This window comes from Apostichopus japonicus, chromosome 1 (assembly GCF_037975245.1).
Source record: "Apostichopus japonicus isolate 1M-3 chromosome 1, ASM3797524v1, whole genome shotgun sequence".
Classification (NCBI taxonomy): Eukaryota; Metazoa; Echinodermata; class Holothuroidea; order Aspidochirotida; family Stichopodidae; genus Apostichopus; species Apostichopus japonicus.
In genome coordinates this window covers 8856034-8869562 of record NC_092561.1, presented here as the reverse complement: position 1 = coordinate 8869562, position 13529 = coordinate 8856034, and the positions used below count along the sequence as shown (strand labels likewise).

The 13529-nt window shown below is 35.3% G+C and overlaps 1 protein-coding gene across 7 annotated transcripts in view; it reads left to right on the top strand.

The window, feature by feature from the left end:
• Positions 1-3354: 3354 nt before the first annotated feature.
• Positions 3355-13529, top strand: part of LOC139966588 (cryptochrome-1-like) — a 45362-nt gene continuing 35187 nt past the window's right edge. For 3 of the 7 annotated variants that reach the window (XM_071969782.1, XM_071969791.1, XM_071969801.1), the window contains exon 1: positions 3355-3518. The gene's annotated coding sequence lies outside the window, so the exon portion shown is untranslated. Of the gene's footprint in view, positions 3519-6923; positions 6941-9536; positions 9719-13529 lie in introns of those variants that run through there. The other 4 variants (XM_071969809.1, XM_071969818.1, XM_071969827.1 and 1 more) reach the window with 2 other exon arrangements.

Genomic DNA, 13529 nt, shown 5'->3' with positions numbered 1-13529 from the left:
CCCTAGAATTAGCTTCTACTTTGAGTGAGTTATTACCTACTTGACTAATTTCTACCCAACGAATCAATATAAGGCTAATAATATGCAGAATTTTGAACATTTTTATATAATTTTTTACATATGGCGGAATTTTCGGCCGATTTGGATAAATTTTGAAAGCTCTGAAATCTCTGAAGTCCACAATATCGTACAGTTTCCAAGTGCTTACTATATGCATAAGTCTGGTTACGCTTACTGTTACGCTGGCTGCAAAGTATAATAATATTGGTCACTGATGTTCCAACTTCAACAAGCCTTTCACCGCCACGTGACGCACGGTATTTTTCTTCACTGAAACATTTCATTGTGTAATATTACATATCTGGACGTAACTAGGAGATACAAAACTACCAGCAGTGCACTTTTGAAACCTTTCAGCAATATTTGTAAGCATTTTAAAATTTCAGGCCAAAAGTACGGCGGTCATTAGGTGACATACGAGATGTAGAGTTACCTTGTTAGAATAACACGTCATCTCGACAAAATGTTGATTTTTGTCGAGATGCCGAGTCATGTGTAACATAGCAACTCGACGTTTTCACAAATTTTACCGAGACGTCAAATTAGCGTAACTCGGTGTCTCGATAAAAATTCAATATCTCGCATGTCACCTTATGACCGCCGTACAAAACTGATGATAATGTTGGTGCTTATGGCGGGCCATCAGTCTCAAATCATGGGAGATCGACTTATACCGATTTAAATCGACATATACCAGTTTCCTTCGACATATACCAGTTTCCTTCGACTTATACCAGTTTCATTCTACATATCATCGATTTAAATCGACATATACCAGTTTCATTCTACATATCATCGATTTAAATCGACATATACCAGTTTACTTCGACATATCATCGATTTATTTTACTTATCATCGATTTAAATCGATGATAAGTAAAATAAATCGATGATATGTAGAATGAAACTGGTATAAGTCGAGGGAAACTGGTATATGTCGAAGGAAACTGGTATATGTCGATTTAAATCGGTATAAGTCGATCTCCCATGATTTGAGACTGATGGCCCGCCAGCGAATTTCTTTTTCCTGAACCTTTCGGGCAGTGTACGTGGAGTTTAGCCAATCAGAGCGAGGCTGTGTTGATGACGTACTACTCAGTAAAGATGGTCAGTCGGGTAAATGCGTCCCCTCAATAACATAAGGTGGAAAACGAAAGAGCGCGAGTTCGAGCCCCGGTGTGGATTTTCCCCCCACTTTTTCTCATGTTCAAGTAGTTATGTCCAAGTATTATATCATGAATTGAAAATCGATATTATAAGTTATGTCATGGTTTTAGTGCATGGTCATCTCCGTAGATAGTGTGGCGAAAATATATATAGTTTCTTTTGTTTATATTCCTTCTAGATCTTATTAGAGGGAAATCGGTCTCAGCCCCAAAATGTGGTACATCCGTTTTAGGAAAGTTTATCTTAATTTAAAGGCAGATGACTTGCTAGAATAAAAGACAAGGGAAACAGATATTCATTCTGGAACAATTAAAGAGAGAGGATTTATTGCATAATAAAACAAGGGCAGTACTTGCACTCTTATTTACCTAATTCGCTCATCAGTTTACAACAAACATTTGGCAGTTTCCACAATAAACCGTTAATTACTGGACCTCGTCTCTCACAAGGAGGTGCTATAGGACTGTACCCCTGTGTACAAATATTGCTGTGTAGATGTGTGTAAACTGTAAGTACGTAACATACTACTGTACCAGTACTACAGTACTGAGTACAGTGTCATGTCAATCTGAAGACATTGTAAATTTGTACATCAGACAGCGATCATACATCGCCGTTTTTCAACAAAAACCGATGCAAACGTCACGTAAGTTGTGCACAATGATTCAGTATAATGTTATTAGTGCAAGACCTATATAACTCAATACTTTCTGCTGTAGTACAACAATTATGTTGACTTATCGAATGTGATTTCCCCATGCACTTCAACATTTGGTAAGCACGCCGCTATCTTTACTGTAGTACGTCATCAACACAGCCTCGCTCTGATTGGCTAAACTCCACGTACACTGCCCGAAAGGTTCAGGAAAAAGAAATTCGCGGCCCGCCAGCGAATATTTTTTTCCCAAACTGAACTGACACTGAAATTATTTCCTCGATTCTGATTGGCTGATCAAAACCGGAATGGTAGTCGGCGTTTATGAATGAATGTATGTGACACTGTTAGTGTTGATCATACCAATCCTCATGGGCCGCATCATGTCAAAAATACGTGTGTACGCCATATACAGGCTAAGTTAAAGTATGTAGGCCTAAGTGTGCCTACATGTAGATACAATGTGAGGCTTCCAGTTATCAAGAGCTACTGCAAGGGCGGTAGGGCCTATATTAGTGAATTTGAGATCTCGTACGAACTAGTACGAATACGTATATACGGTTAATGCAGGCCTACTATGTCACCATGTATAAGAACTTCTAATTGTGCAGGTAAACATATGTGGTTACGTACGTATAGGTTATAATGCTATATACAACTAGTTAACAAGTCAAAAGACACAGACATATCGTCAAATGCCATGTTTGTGTACACTCACTGGCTGACACACACTCGCTCGCGCGTCTTCATGGCCACTACATATTCGAATAGGCCTATCATGATTCATTGACTGAATACATTTTGAATTTATGATTATAAAACTAAAAGTATCGCAACCAAACACCACGGTACATATGTACATCGGCTACATGTATACAATTACAAATGCACTGTGTGTTATTGTGTTGTATACTATACACAGTACAATAGGCTACATTACATGTATGTGTTGCGTAGAGCGGAGTCAAGCGAGTAAACAAACGAACGAGGACTGCCTATAATGGGCGCAGTAGTTGGGAATAGTTGCTTCACTCTATACTTTCGTTCAAATATACCTACTAAAAGTTCTGGAAAGTTGCTAATGTTAATATCTTGAATTTGATTGTGTTGATCATACTGATATCGACAGATTATGGAGGATCCATGTTGAAAACTAAAGTATATCACGTGCTCGCTGATAACCAATCAGAATCGAGGAAATAATTTCAGTGTCAGTTCAGTTTGGGAAAAAAATATTCGCGGCCCGCCATAGGTGCTCTGTGTGTGACCAGAGCATGCAGTACATACGGCTTTTCCGTATGTGGACCATTCTGTTTGATTCATGTGATTGCGCAATGAGCATGTCGTGACGTCACTTGTGGACAGGACGTTACATAACAAGCGACAAGATTTGCTTTGTACATGGAGCTATAAACAGAAGGTTTTCCCGTAAGAACTATACACCGAACGTACTGAATTGAAAGGTAATCATCTGTGTTTATTACAGTAATACCAGTCCTATGGTAGCCCTGGATTGTACATTTCCCTAACTTCAAAGGTTTTGCTCTTACGAGACCCAACGAAATAATGTTGAGTAGAATAATCATCAACTGCAAGTGATTGAAACTATGTGCGATTGGAGACAATCACCAATACAGTAAGTTTGTAAACTAATGTCAGTAACCTATGTGATTATATGTTTGATCCACAAGTGTGTACAGTGTCAGTAGTCCGGACTCCGACTGGCTAACAAGTTACAGTAGGCTAGGCCTAGTGATATGCTAGGCAGTTCAGTAGGCATAACACGGACAGTAGCAGTTAGACCAAGTGGCTATCAAAGTTAGGCAAACATAGGCCTCACAAATGGTGATTGGTACACAATCAAATTAAATGTCTCAAACCCAGCAGGGATACGTTTGGAGGTTGTCAATAACAAAGGCTTTAAGTGTGTTGCCCTCTAACTTTAAAATCCACTGTTGGCAGCAGAAAAAAATCCTTTTTCTTTTTCATACTCAAGGTATTGAGTTCACAAACAAAACTGTGGTTCTTTTTACGTCGAAAGAATCAGTAATTTAAAGATATTTGATGTCAATGTTAGCAGATTCTCACTGACCAGAAACATGATGCGTTAAGTGTACCGCGAATGCAAAACAATAACAATGGACTTTCCATATACATCTAGTAAGAAGGTGAAAAGTTTATTAAAATCAATTTTCCGATAAACATGCAGTGACAAGAAAAAGAAATAGTTGTTAGAATTGATCACACATTGATAAACCCATTTTGGGTAGCAATTCGTCAATTAAAGGAAGTTATGGTAAAAAAAAACTGCCTCAACATCATATATTTCATCAGATTCGTTGCTAATTAATAGGCCACAATACAAACTGTGCCTTACGATATCAAGGTCTTACTGCAATTGAAATGCCTTCCTTGTGAAATATGGCAACATCTCGGGTATTTATTCATTTGTTGTTGCAATTAATCGTGTTGCAGTTAGTTTCCAGTCAGTGGATGCAATATTATCAATCCAAAGCCTGCGATGTTTTTCGTCGGTTTGAAAGAAAAAGTGTTTTTGCAACCTCCTACTACACAATTCGTTGGCATTTTAATATTAACAGTATATGACAGTGTCGTATCGGCATCATGTTAGTGCTGAAGTGAATAGATTGATCAAAAGTTTTCCTCAACCAACTCCGCACAATGATGTCACAGGGTGACCTGTAGTCACTTGAACGCTTAGGAATTTTTGCGAAAAGAGAAAATTCTTTGTCCAAAAGTGCTAGGCTTTATCAAGTTTTACCGAGTCCCATAAGAAAATAACACAAATGTGCCATACTGTACATCAAGGGAAAGGTACAAGTATAAAGATTCAATGTAACATACTTTTGATGCCTGTGAACTAGGGGTGCGTTGGTACAGTATATCGATATACCAGGTACACCTGGTATTTCATTCATACCCATACTGACGGTATCAAAATTTGTCATAAAAAAATATACCACAAATACCAGGTATATATATCCGAAACAAGCATTTTTGTCTAGCGAGGAATCTGCAGTTTCTTTTAGCCATAAACTAAGAGAGACCAAGGCTGGTAAGATGTGCTTGAGGTAGGTCTAAGACAAGTGAGTAGAGTTTTGAATGTCCAGCTTTCTGTACCTACTGTCAGAGAGATCAGCAAAGTTTCATCTAAGTTTTAAAACAATCCATACTAAACTAATTGATGGGATAATCTGGTCTCTATCTCACTACTCCACATTGCCACAGAGCTTTTGCGGTTCTAAGATGTCACTCTCTTAACATTTGAGAATACCATTTCAAAGAAAGGAATCCCCCAAAGTTCTTTAAATTAACAGACCGCTACGTGACAAATTAAAGTCATTCCCCAGTCACGTTGTATAATAAAACCCACACTTTGCTAACTGGGCTAATTGCTTTAAAACTTCATCATAGTTCTACTGTACTTGCAAGTACAGTTTCTGGAAATTGGTTCTGCACGTAGTTTGTCAAATGCTCAAGTTATTTTGGGAAGAAATGGATTCTGCTCAATACATATATTCATATAAATTGTTTTTGTTAGTACTTAGTAACTCTGCCTTCTGCAATATGAATATCGATTCTGCACTTCAACCCTCATGGAACATTTTAACTTAACCTGGTGTGTTGTTCTTACTGTAAATCGATTCTGTGCATTATGTATATTCATACTGTACCTGTTCTTATACCGATTCTACGCATTAGTATCCAAATACTTACCTGGTAATTCCCATACTGATTATATGCCGCTGTACTTTTTGTGGTTGGACCGGGCCCCGTTTATATTGAGTGTACGGAACTGTACATTCGCTTTGTAATGAAAGACACGTAAAAAGCACCGACTTTGCGTACTTTATTTTCATTTTAATCAAATCTGTAAATAAGTTGCTGTAAATGAAAATACATACATGGGAAAGTTGTCGTCATAAAGCTGCACGTACATTTGTAGGCTAGACTAGTGTCCATACAATTCATGCCAGTGTTTGATGTAGTACAGTTAACGCTGGAAGTAGTGGTTTTGCGAAAATTTCCGGTATACCTGGTAAAACCAGGTATTTGTCAGTGGGTATACCAGTATCTGTTTTTGCTTATATCGATGCACCCACCCTACGGTGGACAAAAACACAAATCGTTGAATTTTTTTTTGAACATTTGTTTCCACAAGAAAAAGGCAAGGAAAGCTATTTGACATTCTAGGATATTTTAGAGGCAATGTTTATGACCTAAATGCTTTAGCTTATGAAAGGAGTAACACAAGTAAAAAATACATTTGCCTACAGTCATAGCCAAATGATATGCTTGCTACTGTAGTTAGTGTCTTAGGCCTAGCCCACTGATAATTCATATTCTATGAGCTGAAGGAGAATTAAAGGTTTCATTAAGGTACAATTTAGTTGCTACTGTAATGGGCAGGCATAGATCCAATGGAAACATTTCATACTGCATATTTGAGGCTTAAACAAGGTACGTACATTAGTCTTTGGACGTGAAGAAAAAGAGAAAAAGAAAACTGTTGTTTCCCAATAAATATTTTTGTTTTCAAACCATTTTTTGTGTCATTTCTAATAGCACAATAGTCTCCAGGCATAGATCCAATGGCAACATATCCTACTGTATAAGATATATTTGAGGCTTAAAAAATGTACAGTAGTCTTGGCCCATGAAAAAAAAAAAAAAAACTGTTTTTTTCCCAATAAATATGTTTGTTTTCAAACCATTTTTCATGTCATTCTAATAACACAATAGTCTCCACTTGTGTGTTGATTTTGAGTTCAGAGGATGTAGGGAAAAACACAAGATGCTAAATTTAGCTTCAGCTCATAGACTGGTTTCAACTTTTGGCTCAGCTTATAGATCCCTTAACCCCTAACCCTATGATCTTGCAGTCTATACAGTAGACCTCTGGGGTCTATTCTACTCAAAGTGGGGAACATACTTTAGGCCTGCACACGTGAGACAAGAAACAGACTTCAGACAGAATACAGACACTTACTGTACAGTGTACACTGTAATACAGTCTGTAGGGTTACAGCCTATATGGTAGGTACAGTCACAGTTTAATAATTATTGTCTAGATGGCAGAAGATGGTGCCAAATACTGTACAGTGATAGAAAATAGGTCGACATGAAGTTGGCAAGTCCCTCTGCCTCTCAAAGTTCCTCACTGTTTAAATAGTACTTAGGCTAATGATAAAGTAAGTCCATGAATTTTCTTCAATTATTTTGGACAAAGTAGAAGTACTTAGTTAAGTGTTGAATCTTGTAGAGCTGTCTAAGATCAGAACCAATGTCTATATAGTAATTTGTCCAACAGTGATTAAATTTCTACTTTTCATCGATAAATTCAATTTGTTGTTTTTCTATGTAGGATGTTTTCCATTTGCATTCCAAATATAGGGATTATCTAGAATAGAAATACAGTGTATATATCATACAGAAGGCTCCGTAGCATTTGTACCTTTGTAGTGCAATCTGGCCACAGAAAATTGTTTCTGAAAAACTGGCCATGTATACAACTTTTGTTTCACACCAATTTATTACATACTTTAAAGGAAAAGTTTTTGTATCAAACTAGTTGTAAGCAAAATGCTTTTGATATCAGATGGCATAAGTGGAAATCTTTATTTGAAGTTTAATGATTTATTTGTTGCTGTCATTAATATTGACTATTGGTCATAAAGTATATATGTTATTATGAATTGTACATTGTTTGGACTCTTGTTGGAATGATAATAAAAAATTTAAAAATTTTTTTTATTTTTTATTACATACTGTTCCTTGATTATAAGGATGTGCTTGCTGCTTTATAATTGTAGTGCTGGGTCGAAATGGTCTCGTTAATGCTGGAAACTGTTAAATTACCAGTCACTCTGTAATTGGTTGTCTAGGTAATGTAGACTTTTGTTGATACAGAGGAGGTTAACAATGTGAGAATGTCCCGTTCCGTAACACATTTTAATTAGCTAATTACATGGATGATTAAGTACAGATTTTTCAAATTCTCGTTTTTGCCTTTCTATGGCAATCAGGTACGTACAGTATCAGAGATTCCTTATTAAAAATCAGCAGATTAATAGTGTACTTTGAAAAAGTCTTTATAAAAACAAATTGGTCCAAAGTGTCATGGACAGGACATTTGAATATTAATATTAAGTCCATAATTTGCATGATTAATCTGGAACTAGAACCTTGACTCTTTCAGCATATATGTAATTAACCTATTTATTCTTGTCCCCACTAATTTGACTCCAGTACATTGCCCGACTATTAAGAGGGATCCAAAAGTTCATTTTCTCGTCCGTCCATGACAAGTGCTGAGCATGCCCCTCATTAACTTTAATAATTACAGTATGTGACAAACTTGAAAGAATTCATCTGGAAAAATAACTTTTTGTGTAGTTTCAGAGTGTTGCTCTGTGTAACACCATTAAAAGGTTTTCCATTTAATCATTTGTAAGACCTTGTAAATTGTTCGGTGGAATGCCAAGAAAAAGGCCTGGAGGAATAAAGTACTCTCATTAAAATTTAATATGCATTTTGCAGTATGACGTGGGTGGATATTAAAACCATGCATTAACGTGGACGTTGTTATCAGTTTCACGGTATTAACACGGTACCGGTACGTGTAAAGTACAGTATGTTAACAGGTTGTTAACTTGTTAACAGGTTGTCTCTTTAGTACACTGTAATGGCTGTATGTCAAAATACTGTATGTTTATGCCCCCTCAAACATTTGAAAGGTTTGGTGGTACCAGAAATTCTAAATACAAAAGAGGTTGACAGACTTAGATCAAACATCAGGTTTCAAGAATAAAACAGTATGAAGATTACAATACGTACCCTACTGTAGGTACAGTAAGTATATATATTATATATATATATATATATATATTTATATATATATATATATATATATATATATATATATATATATATATATATATATATATTGTATGTATCTTAATCGGGACAAGATTGTCAAACACGTATTGTTTTGCTCTGCAATATAGTTTAAGTACTTTGCCTTCCACCAGAATATCACTAATAAATGCCATTAACTCAGTTTAAACAGTCACAAAATAATAAAGTATGTCTTGGTTAGTATGTACATGTATAACCTGAAGCACAGAGCCAACTCCCAGATATTGTCTCATTTACTCATAAAAGTATATCAGATTACAACTGTACAACTGCAACATGTCCTTTTAACACTGCATAGTGAAACCCTCTGATTTCTGCGTCGATTCCATTGCACAGCATGTCGGTAATATTCAAAGCATAAATTAAAACGTCAGTCGATTGTTTGTTCATAAATATATGTGAAATAACAAAGAATTATATATTCATAAAGCACAAATGTTTATTTATTTTTTTATATTTTACTTTATTAATCTTATGATATTTACAGTCTGTGACACATTTTTTTGTTTTTCAAAAATGTTTTTGAAAATTTCCACAGTTTTACCCAGTTGCTCACATACAGCCTCATCTCTGTTTGTGATTGGCTCTACTAGATATAAATATTCATAAGCGCAGTAGTTGACAGTAACAGCTTGCCACTCTAGTTTGTGTACTGTCAGTTTATTAACTGGTATACAATACTCATTTGAAATGTGATCTGATTATTCCTCTGCCATTCGAAGTAAGTTATCAACAAGTGAACAGTTTCTAAATTTATTTATCTTGGGAAATCGTTGTTGTTTACTCCTCTTCTGTAAAGCAATGCAGATAGAGCTTGAAAGGCGTACAGAGCTTGCATACATTTTAGGTTTCGAGCTAGACTTGAGCACAGATTTCATGAAGTGATCTATAGGGCAGGTGAGTACATTAAGATATTTTTAATCTGAGATTGGCATTTATTCTTTGTTCAGACTTGAAATAATATTATTTGCTATTAAACATTAAATCTATGTATCTGTGTTTACAAGTGCAGTTTTTGTTGATTTGAGGACAAACCTTAATGATGATTGTGGTGGTGGATTTGAACTTTGTAAGTTTGTGTTTTAAAGGGACATTCCAGAGTACTTACAGTATGTGAAGTCGTGCTTGATACAAGAATGCTGGAAATTGTCTGTGTTCTGTACGTAGTCAAAACCATTCTGTATGATGTAGATTTAAATTTTTCATATTTGGTTGTACTGTATTTCGTGAATTCATGCATCTGGCAATTTAGCAGAGTGACTGAATGATGTCATCATGGCAATTTGGCTAAAAATCTTTCTTTTCCTATTTTTTAAATTATAACATCTGAGTCGCATATTCAGAGAGGCAAATAATTATTTCTGAAAAAGGAAGGTGAATTTTGATGAAATTCTTTAATAGAGGAAACCGTGCCAGCTACTGTATGCAAACAGTCTAAATGTGATCGAAGGATAAATCAACATGAGGATTATAATAAATGTGTAAAAGTAAGTTGGCCTGACGTATCAATCCTAGCAGGATCTTCTATAATGATGGTTTCTAGGATTTTTTAGATTTTATGTTGTTCTGACGTGTTGGTTTATAGGTTCTAGCTTCAATGGGAGTTTTCACTTTTTTTGCATTCAAATTGTAGATCTTGTAGTCAATCTGTTTTATCGCTTTACTCTTCACCATTGCTTTTAATCGTTTTTCGATCTCATATTCCTGTATATATCTGTATATGGTATACGTATTTACTGTTTTATGTATTTACTGCTTTATGTCATTGTATATTCTAGATTGTTTGTAAAGTGCACAGATGCATCGCGCGTAGTGCGCTTAGATATAAGATTTTATTTACATTTACATTTCTTCAGAGGCGTTTTTTTCTCTTAAATTTAGAAAAAAAAAAATTAGACTCTGAAGAAGATCCTGCTAGGATCAAAACGTCAGGCCATCTTACTTTTTACACATTCTCTTACACAGGCTCTCTAGTGGATAAGCAGTTTAATTTGGTTTTGATTAAAATAAATGAAGCATTTTGGAAGATCATTTGTCATTATAACACCATAGACTACCTACAGTAAATGTGATCCACTGCAAAGAAGAATCAGGTATTTGCTAGACCAGCTTCCATTGAGTCAACCATATCTTGAGTTATAATGGACAAGTAATATTGACGTTTTTCAAGATATTATTATTCACCTTTAAATAAATTTCCTAAAACCTCAGGAATTTTTATGTAGGGGCTTCAGAGGTGATTATGATAATGTTGGCTCCTCAGTGCAGGCCTAAATGTTAAATGTTAATCAACGCAAACGAATGTTCTTTTAACTTCATATAAACAGCAGAGCACGGTTAGATAACATTAAACACCATCTGTCCTCGACAAATTTGTAGAAATGACATACATCGTACAGTACAGTAAATTACATGTTTGTCATTTTCATTTTCCCATCAATTGAGTTTTGTATTGCATCTGAGCAACTGACCTATTTGTGTGAGTGTTTTGAGACTTCATTCTCCAGTCACTTGATTATTTGATGAACGTCACTTAATTTTGAACGGTCGTATTTCTCCAAAAATTAAAAGTGCTATAGAAATACAGTATGTAAAGATACAGTAGGCAGTGTTGTATTAATGATCAACAAAGGATCAAATGTAATTGTTCCCAAATTCATCCTTAAAAGGGGACTTTTGTTCTTATTTTTTAACCAAAGTGATCTTGTCTACTGCTGTAATTGATTGGACAATAGAGAATTTAGAAAAGATATGTTTAAGTAACTACATAGCATTCTAGTCTGCACAACAAGATTGAGGCCTTGTAATTACTGTACTGTACGTACTACTTACAGGAAGCATTGTGGTCAAGTGGTCAGGGAGCATTGTGGTCAAGTGGTCAAGGCAGTGGACTTGTGATCTAAGGATTGCAGGTTTGAGTCCTGGCCAGATCATTGCATTGTGTCCTTAGGCATTGCCTCTCTTCATCCAGGTGTATACATGGGGACCTGTGAGATAAAACTGTCAGTTAGGCGCTGTTTAGCTGCTGCTATGTGGAGGGATTGTCTCTATGTTTGACAGGTTATCGTTGACCTGGGTAATATTGTGAAGCGCTTAGAGCCTTTGGGAAAGTCGCTATATAAAAATATGAAATTATTATTATTACTACATTATTTGTATCTAGATTCCTAGCCTTTTACCCATTTATGTTCGAAAGTCAAAAAGAAGTTATCAACGTGATCAGATAGCCATTGGGCCGAGAACAGACCTGCCACTCCCTCCCCCTGCCCTCCCAAAGGTTTAAACCAGGTTATTTCTCCCCCCCCCCCAAAAAAAAAAAAGTAAAAAAAGAATGGTGCCTCTATGAAACCTACAGATTTTACAGAATGTTGTGTCTGATAACATTTATCATTCAAATGTTACATTAATCATAGCCACAGCTCGATAAAAATAACTGCTTTACTTTGTTTTTTGAGATATTTGAGATAAGTTTAAGATATTTGTACGGAGTGACAGACACAAAGTATATTCCTAGACTAACAGGAACAAATATATCGCATGACATGAATACACAATGAGCAAGGTCATCTCTCGTTGAAATCTCCCGCAGAAATCTCATCTCACTTTGTAAAATGCAAAATTTGAAATATTTCATCAAAGTAAAATATCAGCTCACTGTACATGATGAAGATGTAAAGGTTACAGAATATGTCATGAACTGTAAAGTAAATGTTTCATTTTGCCTCAACAATTGTTATTTTTCTGTGTTTCAGCACAAATAAGGGTTCACCATACAGTATGTATGTATGCAGTAAAGACAGCCTTATAATATCAGAGATTGATTATGCACTGTTCCATTTGTACTGTAACACAAACTGATTGTGTGCGACCGCTACAGTTTGTGTTTAACCTAAGTAACTTTGATGATGGCAGTTTACAGACAGCGAGCATGATGTCATTTTACAGACAGTCACAAGACCTCATCAATTGTCAGTAATTTTCATGCAACCCTTTATAAATGCAACATTTTGAAATATTTAAGTGGTAACTTTTTTTTCTTTATAGTAAAATTAGAAATAGTAATAATAGTAAAAAAAATTTAAGCAACATCAGCATTCAATGCTAGTATCCTAGAGGGGTAATATGTCAGTATGTCATTGTGCTTTGAATAACACCTGCTATTTTTTCTCGAATTAGCATACATGTGTGCAGTACATATTACAGGATTTGTTTTTATGTACTTTATGCACTGCTTCATGTATACATCCAACTCAAACTGATCGTGTGCAACTATAACCATGTACTGAAGCCAATCAAATCTTGTCGCGCAAGTTAACATAGCAATTAAGGAACTTACAGATTATAATTAAATTTCATAGCAATCACAACAGTAAAAGTCTGGAAAATGGAAAACATGGGTGTCCACATGCAATGTATAGAGGTACTGTACACTGTTCTTGCATTTGAAACAATTATTTTTATTTTTTTTAAATTTTTTATTTTTTTTTATGATCATTCCATCAAGAGTCCATTTGAAACAAATGTTCTGGAATTAGTTTCAATGGGATATGAAAGCTTGAAAAAGGAATAAAAATTGATGCATTTACTGGAAATTTTACATTAAATAATAATGGTTTATAACAGACATATTAACATACATACATAAAGTAGAACCAAACCAAACTTGTGAGAGTCTAGGACTTTGAAGGCAACACATGACCTTTTCTTA